The following is a 13,140-nucleotide window of genomic DNA, read 5'->3' as shown; positions in this document are numbered from 1 at the left end:
GCTTAAAAAATCCTGTCCGTCTTCAAGAATCAGATCTAAAAATTCCCCTCTTAAGGAAGTCTTTCCTTTTTCCTACCTTCCACCGAGACGTAGGTATTCCCATGGGTCTGCCTTGATGGTTTTCTTTCTTTTTTAAAAAAAAATTTTAAAGGTTTATTTTTGAGGCAGGGACAGAGTGCAAGTGGGGGAGGGGCAGAGGGAAACAGAGACACAGAATCCAAAGCAGGCTCCAGGCTCTGAGCTGTCAGCACAGAGCCCGATGTGGGGCTCAAACCCACGAACTGTGAGATCATGACCCGAGCCAAAGTCAGACACTTAACCGACTGAGCCAGCCAAGTGCCCCTTGATGTTCTTATTTCTAACTCTCTAGAACATTCTAATTATACACGTAAGTCTTAACTGTACATGTAAGTCCACCTTCCGGACTATTCCTCAAGAGCTAAGACACTTATTAAAATTATAAAGCTCTCCCTCTCTCCCTCTGCCCTTTCATTCCCTTCTCATTTGCCCAGGAGGCTCCTGACATTAAGTCCATGATTTTGAAATAATCCAACAATTCTGATTTAGTATATTTGACCTTTTCATTATTAATAAAAATTCTAATAATAAGTAAAAAGGAGATTCTTTTTTTTTTTTTAATTTTTTTTTTATTATTTTTTTTAACGTTTATTTATTTTTGAGACAGAGAGAGAGACAGAGCATGAACGGGGGAGGAGCAGAGAGAGAGAGACACAGAATCGGAAACAGGCTCCAGGCTCTGAGCCATCAGCCCAGAGCCCGACGCGGGGCTCGAACTCACGGACCGCGAGATCGTGACCTGGCTGAAGTCGGACGCTCAACCGACTGAGCCACCCAGGTGCCCCAAGGAGATTCTTAAAAAAATCTTGGGAGGTCCCCTCTAGTTTGAGATTGATACTCTATACCCTGCGCCCCCCACCTGTTTCTGAGGTCCCTGCACCTGCCCCCACAGGTCTCCAGGCTCTCTCCCGATGTCTCCCGGTTCTGACTCTCATAGGGCCTTCCCCTTCCCAAAGTGACGTTCAAACAGAACCATAGCAGACCTTCCACTGGACTTTAAAATGCACCTGCTCTCGGGCTCTCTTCTTTCAGGGCCCTTCCAGGTGACTGGCTGGCCACGCTGATCTATTGCTGCAGAGGAAGGAGTCCCTCCTGTCCCCTCTGAGATGACAGATTCATTAACTGGACAGGTCAGTGCCACGGTGTCAGTGTGGAGTATGAGGAGCTACAAAGGGCCAGTGTGGAGATGTCAGGCAGAGGCACTCTGTGAACGCCCAGCTATCTCATCAACCGTAGGGCCCACTTATTCCAACCGAGTAAAGACAAGGCCATCGGACTTCCAAATTCAGAGACGGATACAACCGGGGGCCTTTGTTCATTCGTGAGCTCGATTTAAGCGTCCCAACAAAAGACACTGAGAACAAAGGCGTTTTACTTTTTGAAAAAGAAACTTCTTGAACACTCAAGTTCTTGTAATAAAATTTTAATTTGTTGAAAATTAAAATGAATTTTGAATGAAGAAAGATCACTGACCCATTTTATTAAAAGTACTGTGTTCTTTCTACTTTAAAAAAAAAAAGGGGGGCGATGAATCCTCAAAGGAGCGTCTGTATAACAGACTAGAAACACAAAGTATTTCTAGACCGGGGGAGACGCTTCTCTTCCCTACAGTGCTTCTTCCACACGCCTGGCAGCTCTTATTTCCTCAAGACACTTGGACCTGACTCTTGTGCGGTGGAGAACCGCCCTCCCCCACACGGGGCAAAGCAGGTGCAGGTCCTATCAGAAGTGAGCAGTTGAGACCAGGGGGCGGCAGAAGCAGGTCTCCAGGTGCATTCGGTTCCCTTTCCTTAACACAGGGAAAGGGGGAGAAGCTCGCACACCGCCATCCCCCATCCCCGAGAGCCTCTCAGACAAAGACAGGCAGGAAGCACTCTCAACCCTTCCCTCCCTTCCTTCCGCTGGCGCGGTCCAGCCTGGCCCCGCGGTGCGTGGTAGGCTTAAGGAGACCGCCAGTTCAGCAAACGCTGGCAATTAATGGCCAGTCGCAGTTACAGGAAACCACTTCATTACCTCTAACCCCTGCTCCACCACAGACAGGTCCACTAGAGCACCAGCAAATGTTTGGAAGTTATCCAGCTGCTAACTAGCTTCTGGCAAGCATGTATTAAATGAAAAACTGTAAAGGCTGTGCCTATCTCATAAATGCCTCTGAGACTCAATTTGAACACCAGAGTACCGTGCAATTAACAGTCACCGTTAAAACCACTTTGTAAACGCGCCTGACAACGTAAAATCATAGGGTCTAAACTATGATGCGACTGCGTGTCTGGAGATCTTTCCACGGTATCTTCTACCACATGAGGGGCCAGATGGTGGAAGAAGGCCAGGCGCCCTGGCATCCAGAACCTCAGGGCCTGGCCAGGCTCTCCCACTATCTGCACTGTTTGAGCCTGCTTCTTCAGCTGCAAGTCAAGGGCAGAGAAATAATGAATACTCGGGTCCCTTTGAGCTCCCAGAAACTATATTACTCAAAGCAATACTAGAGTATGTTGCTGTTACAGATAAACCCTGAGGCCTCAGCGATTTAACCCAATAAAAGTTTATTTCTTTGTCACATAAAGTCCCTTGCTGGCCATCAGAAACTCTGTTCCATCCAATGTCTTAGGGATTGGGTTCCATCCATCTGGTGATGCCACGTTTCAACATGAGGCCTCCAGGGTCCCCACAGCGGGCAGGGGGATAGAGAGGAGTATCAGCTTTTAAGTGTCTTGGTCCAACAGTGCCACGTACCCTTCCTCCCACAGCCTATTGGCTGGACTTTGTTACATGGCCTCGACCTCACCGCAGGGGAGGAGGGGAGGCTGGGAAATGTGCAGGAACACATGACGTATCTGGCGAGCACTCTCTATCTCCACCGTACAGGTGACACCTCATTTATTTATTTTACTAATTTAATCTGTTTATCTGAGCAGCTATTAACAGAGCATCACGATAGGCTACATCACAGAAGAAAAAGAAGTTCTTCAAATTAAGGATGCCAGAAACATAGAAAGGCAGATGGAGAGAAGGGTACACCAGGCCAAATGCCCAATACTCAAGCAAACACAGCCCCCTGAGTAGGGACGAGGTACAAGTCCAGGGCCGGGCCCTCTGTAGACTACCACAGGGAGACTGGCACGCTCAGATGCATGCTGGGCCTCCTGGATCTGAGTCACATGGGAAGCACGAGGAGTCCAACAAAGAAGCAACACGACTTGGCCGTCCCCGCCCCCAGCCTTACTGCCCTATGGTGGTCTGTCCACTAGTCTGCCTACAGCCTAGGAAGCTATGTTTAGCACTTCTTCCTCCAATCAGGGCCTTGCTCCCCCTCTGAGGCTTTGTTGCTGCCATAAATGATGTCATCAAAATCCTGGCTGGCCCAGAACTTCCATGGGAGCCTGGTGCCAGGCTCAGAGCTGCTAAAGATACCACACTGATCCTGGCCGGGGTTCCCACACTCCAACCGTCCCCAGAAACTCAAATTCTAAGGAATAAAGCGGTTGGGTAAGATTCTGGAACAGCATGGCCTTCAGTGCAGCAGATATGTCTAGTTACTTTTTTCTACCATAGAAAGATTCTTTAAGAGTTGCATAACTAAGGAAAGAAGGCAATAGAGAAACTTCATACGCCGATGACGAATCTCATTAGCTGTTAGGGCACACCGTTGAACACAGCATTGAACACACTGAGTTTTTATACAAATTAACTTTATTATTCTCAGTGAATCCTGTGTAGACAATATATTGAACCCAGTTTCCTCTGTCAAGGAGACCAACACTAGAAGTAGAGAGGGCAGTCAAGCAAATAAAAATGTAGAAACCTGAAATCCATGAGAGGCTGTGCCTCTCAGCAGGCGTCGCTGATGCCTGGAATTATGGATCCAAGACCGAAAGAACAGGGTCCATTGCATGGGTTGCCTTCCCCCCCCCCCCCCAAACACTCTATCCACAGAGGTGAAGTGAAAGTGAGGACAGACTTTCCAGAAATGTCAACTTTCCTGAGAATAGGACAATGTTCCCGTACGGCAATGAACCAGCTTCTTCTGGACTCCTTTTGACCTCCCAGGTTCAGGAAGCTGGGTACCAAGCCTAAGAGAAGAGGTGATAGAAGGAGACGTATCCACATCCCTTGGACCGCGAGCGTGCTCTGGGTTCATGCCACCGGAGTGCTCGTCACCTCTGCACCTCACGGCCCTGACCAGCAAGTCCAGATGGAAGACTAAACAAACACTTAGCTGCCTCTCCCTCCTTCCCAAGACTACTTCAAAATGACAGCAAAGAAATAAAAGTGCAATTAATTTAAAAAAGTAAAGAGAAAAAGAAACAATCAGCCACCTACAGATTCCAGTGAAGTTCTAAAAAAGGAGAGGGAGCACAGATAATATGTTCCATCATAATTACTTAAGGGCTGCTTGCTGATTTTCAACATTAGCGTCAACTTCTGAACAAAACTGGAGAGGCTCAAGTATGTTTGCAGAAGAGCCTGTGAATGGCCTCGGCCTTGAGTATGTAAGAGCAAAGATAGATGTGAGCTAAAGAAAGCCGAAGGAGTGGTAGAGGGAAGGCAGGGGCACCAATATGCACATCGGCACTGTCAGAATCAAGAAGGGATAGCAAAAGTTGATGGGGTAAGACTCAAAGGTCTCTATCTATCATATAAGGTTGAAAGACGACTAAGAGAAAACCAAGCCAAAAATAATTCAAGAAATATCAAGAAACAAAGATAAGAAACATCAAGGAACAAAAGCTAATGGTAGCATAAGTGAGCAAAAGCCCATTCAGAGCAGAGAACTGAAGGAATGTCTAAAATTGATTCATCAAGAAACAGCAACATGAGCATACTTTTTAGATTTATGGGGGTAATTCCAGGGAGACTAAGAGCTAAGAACAAGATGATTAAACATGAAGCAGAGGGCATTGTGCTTTTCATTATAAGATCTTCTTTACCATTTTGATTTCTACTGTCTGCATGAAATCATCATCTGACAAAAACAGAAAAAAAAGAAAAATAAACCGAGTATAATGTGCATTTTCTACACTTGTACCTGATTAGATTAGACCCAAGCTCCCTGGAAGGTAGGAACAGAAATCAACGTGTCTTGTGTTCTCCAACATCCTCTATTCGCAGCTTTAATGCTGTTGTGTGTCTTAGAGCTAAGTGCAATCGCCATTCACTCCACTGAACTTGTAAATAAGTGCCCCCTCCGCTTTCTGGTACTGCATGTCTACCAGTCTCAGGACTTTCCAGGTCTTGGTCTCCCTCCAAACAGTCCCACTCTACACATAGTCTTTCGTGAAATTAAATGTTCAATGCCCCACATCTGCAGCACTGGGAAAGCACGTAATCTTACTGACATGGGGTCCACGGAATCACTTTATGTAGTAAGACCTCTGCGTGCGCATAAGAGGTGATACATAAGAGCTGATGTATACATCCCAGTTGTGATGTGACTGTGCCCATCATAAGCTGCTGGGGGAGTGGGGGACAGGCATCTTCTGGTCGCTCGCTGGGAGCCCTAGAAAAAATGGAGGCTGTAACATTCCACACCGTGCCCTTCTCCACTCACCCACCTTGACGACCATGCTGTCCTTTCTGCATGCGTTAAAATATCCCACCCAACCTAAATACATGGTTTTGGGAAAAGAAAAAGAACACTTAAGTTATGGCTAAAAAAATTTTTAATAGAATTTGGAGGGAGATCAATGGAAAAAATTGCCACAAAGGACCTTCTTAGGGGAAAATTACAACAAAACTAAGCTCCATCTCTAACTCTGCCTGACCATGAGAACAACAAATCAAAAGTAAAACTATTCCTGGGGGCACCCAGTCCTGCTCTGGCCTGCTGATTTAAGTCAGAAGTCATGACAAACCAAGGGACTTTAGATTCAAAACATTTATTAGTGAGTGGACACTTTTCATTCTCCGTTGAAAACACTCACCGTAAAAAGACCTTTTTTTTTTTTTTTTTGTAAAAAGACCTTTTAAAAAAAGACCACTGGATAAACTTACCAAATAACAGGCGACAGTAAGGAATTATTTTAATGCTGTTAGCTGTTAACATGCATTATGCCACGCAATAAAACGCCTTTTCTGAGATGCATGATGAAGTATTTCAAGGCAAAATAATACCATGTCTGCCACTGCCTTTGGATGCCGGTAGTTGCTACGACTGGAGTGGACACACACTGGTTTTTTGTACTTTCTACTTGTGTGAACCTCCTTAAGACCAAGCAATTTGACCTCTAAGTATTTGCTTGAGAGAAATGAAAGCACAGCCCACACAGAGACTTGTACAAGAACGCTTATAGCAGCTTATTCGTAACAGCTAGAATCTGGAAAGGACGCAATTAACAACAGGAGGAGGGGTCCACAAGCTGGGTCAGCATGGCTCACACTGGGGAGTCCTACCCAGCAAAATAAAGGAACTAATTGCTGATGTACACCACAACACGGATGAATCTCAAAGCCACCGTGCTGAGCAAAAATAAATACATACATACATACATACATCAATACAGCCAGATCCTAAAGAGTACCTACCGTGTAATAGAAATCAAAACAGTCAGCCCCGCGTCAGGCTCTGTGCTGACAGCTCAGAGCCTGGAGCCTGCTTCGGATTCTATGTCTCCTCTCTCTCTGCCCCTCCCCTGCTCACACTCTGTGTCTCTCTCTCTCTCTCTTTCAAAAACAACTAAACATTAAAAAAAATTAAAAAAATAAATCAAAACAGTCAATACTACTGAGACAAGGGGACTCACTGGAGGCAGGGAACTGTGGGAGATGATGGAATGTTCTACATCTTCATTAGCATATTGGTTACATTTATGTGTGTGTGTGTGTGTGTGTATCCATCCATATATATATATATATATATATGTATATATATATATATATATATGTATGTTTATTTATTTATTTTGAGAGAGAGAGAGAGAGAGAGAGAGAGAGAGAAGGCCGAGCAGAGAGAGAGAGAGAGAAAGAGGGAGAATCCCAAGCAGGCTCCGTACTGTCTGTACCCGATGCAGGGCTCGAACTCATGAACTGTGAGATCATGACCTGAATCGAAACGAAGAGTCAGCTGCTTAGCCAACTGAGCTACCCAGGCACACCCATTTGTGCATATATTTATCAAAGTTCAACTACACGTAAGCTATGTGCACTTAACCTTATGTGAAATTCATCTTAGAAACCAAAAATGTAATTCCATACAAAATACAATGATGCTTGGTTTGACGTCTCATTACAAATGAAAACCCAAACCTGACTCTGTTCTTCACAACACAAGCTAGCCCAAGGAGAAACATTTCACTCTGGACTTCTGGAGAGGACAGCTGCTAAGGGCTCAATTATGACTGAGACCACGGCCAAGTGAAGATACCTTGGGCACAGAAGACAAGGTCACTTGCCAACATAAGGTATCAAATCATATACGAGCCCTGCAGATTTACGGGTATTATTTGCTTTTGTAAATTCTGGGCTTGCAGAAATTTTACAGGGCAGGAAGTAGAAGTTGCTGGAAGTTAAGGGCTCCTCACATCTTTTATAGATTCCAAACTTACTTACTAATGCTGCCTGGGGACTCAGAGGAGAGCAAGGCGGGGAGGGCAACCATTAAGGGCAGCAAGTGGGTGCGAAGAAAGGTTTCCATTAGACCAGGAGGAGACCACAGGTCGTTAGGCAGAGTGGCAGGGGGACATCTGCACTGGATGTGGCAACAGAGCAGCCCAACCAACAGGACCACGTGGCCTGAGATAATGGGCATCAAAAAAGAAACCTATGTGGACGGACGGGTAACCAGAGAGAAATCTCCAATACCTTAGGACTATACCCACTTGGGATCTTTGCAGAAGCAGGGCGACAGGCCACCCTAATAATGACTGAGTTCTCCACTAGCCTATCAAGATGGGCTTAGAACTGATCCACACGTCAGCATGGGGACCAAGATCCACAACAGCACGGGCGTGAGGTCTAATGATGACTTTACTCTGTGGGCTCATCATCAGCGAGGGAGTCTCTCTCCCCCCTCCCGCAGCGAACCAGAAAAAAGGATGTGTCGAATCTTCAGACACCTGGTCCAGGGGGCAGATTCTGCAATGCTCCCAAGCAATGGCTTAGAAGCCCTCTCACCTCTTCACACGTTTCATTTATACTTTTGTATCTAACTCTGTTTTTGTGACCAGAGTACCTTCTACAGCCAAGCACAGGCATTGCTGAAACCAGTTTGGTATATAAATGCTCAGTGACACCATCCCACTGCCCAAGGTGGGGAGATGGGAGCCTGGTACAACGTGATCCTGGGCACACATACCAAAGCTGCCACCAAAACGTCCACATAACTTTCGACCCGGCTCATTCCAGATCAGCCTTGAGGACGAGCAGGAGGGTCAGTTTCCTGGGAATGTCTTCTATGCCCCCCAGCATCTAACCCGTTCTTTCGTGTATGCTCTGATGAAGCCTCCTGCAATTTTCCTTCAGAGCACTCTCCACAGTTGAAGTTAGACAGCCAGTTGTAGAATTGCTTGCTTAATGTGTGTCATTGTCCCTGGGCAGGACATGTAACTGTTTCACCGATCTTCTATACTCAGTACCCACCATGGTGTTTGGCACATGGTAGGCACCCAACAAATGTCTCTTAAGTACCATCTGCCCACAGCCCACAGGCAGTTTAACCCAGGAATAAACTGAGGAAAGAGCCCTAACTTTCACTGAAAATGTGCCATTATTTTTTTTAAAGTCTACCCAGAGCACCCTAAATCATAATGGACCGCCCAGGTGTGCCTGGGAAATCCGAAGGGCCCTGCAGAAGCCCGCTGTTCCTCCTGCTGAAGGCCGGGTCTACAAAGTCAGGCCAGTGTCTGTGACTCCCCATCCCCTGCCACCTTGGGAGAGTGCGCCGTTTGGGCACAGCAGACGCAGGTACTCGTGGGACGTCCCGGGAGGGCCATCTGGAAGCCATGTGCTAACCATCCTCCAGAGTGTACTCTGTAGGCCTGAACTCAGGACAGAGAGATTGGCTTGAGGCACAGACTATCCATCCTACCTGCCTGTCACTCCAGTTTGTGAGGATTCCGTCCTGGCTCGCCATCTTGAAAGGCTTCCCCAAGACATGGTGCTTCCACTACTGGTCAATGTTCTCCCACTATCTATGTCAGTTACTATGATCTACATATATATCTTTAACAACTCATAAGCACTTTTTAAAAGTTTATTTATTTTGAGAGAGAGCGAGCGAGCGCATGAGCAGGGGAGGGGCAGAGAGGCAGAGAAAGAGAGAATCCCAAGCACGTTCTGCACTGGCACTGAGGAGCCAGATGTGGGGCTCAAACTCACAAACCATGAGACCATGACCTGAGCCGACCAACTGAGCCACTCAGGCGCCCCCATAAAGCACTTTTAAATGCATCACTTATTTCAGTATTTACAACAACATAATGGAATAGATAGGGCAAGTGCCTTTAGTCCCATTTTTTTAGAGGTTCAATTTAAACCGAAGGAGTAAGTGTACTTCTAAGGGTTGGGGCTCAAGCTAAGACCCAAACTCATACTTTGAAACTCTAAAACCAGACTCTCTTCACCACCTCGGGCTATCTTTTGGTTAAACAAGATCCTAACCACAAGAAAGACAGAGGAAAGAAAGGGAAGGAAAGGGAAATAAAGAAAGGGGAAGGGAGGGGAGGGGTAGAGAAGAAGGAGAGAAGAAGGGAGGGAAGGAAGAAGGGCTAGGAAGGAGGGAGGGAGGATGGAAGGAAAGAAGGGTTCATCTAGTATATATCTGAGAGAAATTTGGGAAACAAAATCCTGGCTCTATCCCCAATGGGCCGTGCTACTCTGAGCAAGCTTTGCAACCTCTCTGTGCTTGGGTGCCTCCATGTAACGTGGAGATCCACCTTATAGAGACTCCTGGGAGGAAGCAGTAAGATGACTTTACAGAGTACCCAGGGCAATGCCAGTTCACAGTGACTGCTTTGCACCTTCTAGTTCTCTTTTCGTGAATTCATTTTCATGACCTAATTATGCTGAATTCTTCAGTCCCACTAGCTCCCCTTCTGTTCTGAGGCCATTTAATTCACACTTCCACCACCTATTTATTTGCCACACTTTATGTCCACGCTGAAGATCATTAGAAACACTGCGTAACTTCTAAACCCAATCCTACCCCCACCAAAGCTCACGAGAGAAACCAGGTAAATAAAAAACAGCTGATCAGGAGGAAAGACATGTAATTCAATTTAAAACTTTAAAATAAAAATCCTCCATTCTGAGTCTTATGGTCATTTAAGCAAATATTAAAGAATTCAAAAATGCCTGCTATAACACAGCTCCCTACATTCTCCCATGCACCCTAAATCCAAGCAATGCCGAGGTGAGGCAAATGTTTTGATGATTTCGGTGGTTTTGAGGTGGTGATGTCTCAACCTCTTCTTATCCAATAATAAGGTCCTAGGCCAAATCATTCAGAGTTTGGTCAGCATTCACGGAGGCATGTTGACCGGGCTTTGGGTAGAAGGACAATAGTGACGGCTGTCTTCAGAGGAAATCATCCACCTCCCAGGGACAGAAGAGGTGCTGTGTCACTCCTCTTGAGGCACTGATGGCTTCAAGTATCATTCTTTCCTAACACATGCAGGTTCCCATGAGTGTGCGTTTGTACGGAACTGCAGCAGAGTCACTGACTACTGGCCAAAGGCCAAGAGTCCACAGAGAAAGATGGCGCCCACCTTGGCAAGCTACTGTAATGGCAACTGAACTGCCTTTAAAAATAATTCTCCCCAAACCAAGCCATAAAGCAACTCTTCTACACAGTCCAACACGTGACTCCAGTGAAGCTAAGACAAGTATCCACAGTCAGAAGACACTGAATACACTCTTGGTTTACCCATACCTGAGTCTGCAGGAGATGACGCACGATACACAGCTGGTCTTTATGACTCCTAGAAAATAGGAAGACTGCTTCTTCAAGGCACACATAAAGATGGCCATATAGATTGACAGCCCATCTACACTCATCCATCTGTTCCACAGATGTTTAGGGCATGCCCACTATGTGCCAGGCCCAGTGCCCAGAGCTCGAGGCACAAAACTGAGTTAGACATGATTCCTGTTGGTGGTCCTGTTGAGGAGAAAAGCTGGATAACGCAGCGCAAACACACTACCGTGCTGAAACTGGTCTCAGTGGAAAGGAGTGGCCACAAATCCCCAATAGTCTTAGTGTTGACTGGCATTATACTGTACTTCCAGGCTCTGCCTACTCTCCTGCCCTTTGGTGGCCATTTCTATTACAAAGTGTTTATCTCTGGCTTGGATTTCCCACCTGAACGTCAGATGCAAGTACGGAATTGCCGACTTGACATCTCTCTGCCTTTCTGTCTTCTCCACTCGGCAACTTCATTTTCTCAGTCACCCAAGCCACAAACCTCACGGTCTTCCCTGACTCTGTGCCCTCTTACACTGCATATCCCAATAAGGAAATGCAGCAGTATTCACTGTTGGCTCAACCTCTGACACATGTCCAGGATCTGACCACCACTCACCACCCGCTGCACTTCCCCTGCTCTGAGACAGCCCGACCTTTCACCTGGACCGCTGCCTCCTAACAGTTCCTCCGCTGCTAGTCCCGCCTTTCTGTGATGCCTCCCCCCCCCAACCCCCACTGAGCAGCTACAGTGACCCTATAAAGCAGATGTCAGGCCACCATGTCTCCTGTGCTAAAAACTCTGTGATTCCTCCACCTAGAGTGAGATTCAGGGCTTTACCACAGATTCTCTACTCACTACATGGTTTGAACTCAGGCTGTTGCTGAGATTTCATTCTGTACTATGTTTCTTTGGCTCACTCCCTCCTACCTCCTCGGGGAAACATACAAGGCATGTCCTTAAGTCAGAAACTTGACATCTGTAGGTCCCTCTGCTGCGCCTAATGTCGTCCCAGGTAGCTGCAGAGCTCCCTCCCTCCCTTCCTTCAGATCCCTGCCCAAATGTCCCCAACGTCCCCAGAGAGGTCTTCCCTGAGCAGCCCACAGAAAAACAGCACCTGCCACCCTCCTCCAGTCTCTGCCCCTTTCCCTGCTTTATCTTTCTTCATGGCTCTCACCGCTACTGAACGTATCTAAACACATTTTTATTTGTTCATCTCCCCTCTCTCTCCTCCCTCTAGAGCAGTGCCATCCAACAGAAATATGGCATGAGACATATACAGAATTTTGAATTTTTGAGTAGCCATACTAGAGAAAGTAAAAAGAAACCGTGAAAATTACACTTAATGTTTTTTTCTTTCCCCTCGTATATCTCGTATAACAAGGACATTCCAAAAATGAAGTCAATACAAAATTATTACTAAGGCAGGACACGTTGTTGGGCACTAAATTTGAAATGTGGTGTGTATGTCACACAACACGTCCCAACTCAGGCTCATCATGTTTCAAGTGCTCGGTAGGCACCCATGATTGGTGGCTGCAGTGTGTATCAGCTCAGCTCTAGAATATAAACTCCATGGGACAAAGACTAGGTTTGCTCACCATGTTCCCAGCAGCTTGAACAGTGCCTGGCACATGGTTTGTAAATCAATTAATTAGTTAATTAACAGGTGTTGGTTTTTTTTTTTTTTTTGTCTTCCTTCAAAAAGCACATATTAACCATCTATAACAAGACAGAGAAAAAAAACCATGATAGAAATAGACATGATTATACCAGAGTGCTTATAATCTAGTCAGGGAGGTAATACGTAAAGAACTGGAAAGTCTGATGTACCCCAAGTGAAAAGGAAAAAAAAACCCACATTTTAAGCTGATTAGGAAAGGACATGGTTGGGGCTCAGATGTCGCACAGCCCTGGCTATTTGGAGGAGTGGAGGCAGAAGGCCATAAAGATTATGACAGTTCCCAGGATGACAGTGATAAAAGCTGGACTTGGGGAAAAGTCGGGGACAGATGGTGAGGAGGCAGATTCAGCAGTGCCTGGCCCAGCCCTGCGTGGGGACCAAGTCAGGGGAGGAATTACAAAGGGGTTTTGAGCTCGGTGGCTAAGGAAGAAGACGGTGCCATGATAAACCCATCAGATTCCAAGGGAAAACAGACGGATGGAC

At 46.2% G+C, this 13,140-nt stretch overlaps 1 protein-coding gene across 4 annotated transcripts in view; it reads right to left on the bottom strand.

Moving 5' to 3' along the window:
* The window catches only part of LOC115523343 (myosin VIIA and Rab interacting protein), a 373,872-nt gene that overhangs the window by 305,539 nt on the left and 55,193 nt on the right, over positions 1 to 13,140 (bottom strand). The window lies entirely within an intron of this gene.

This window comes from Lynx canadensis, chromosome C2, assembly GCF_007474595.2.
Source record: "Lynx canadensis isolate LIC74 chromosome C2, mLynCan4.pri.v2, whole genome shotgun sequence".
NCBI classification, from domain to species: Eukaryota; Metazoa; Chordata; class Mammalia; order Carnivora; family Felidae; genus Lynx; species Lynx canadensis.
Note: the sequence above shows the minus strand (reverse complement) of the source record. Positions and strands in the feature narration are given on the sequence as shown.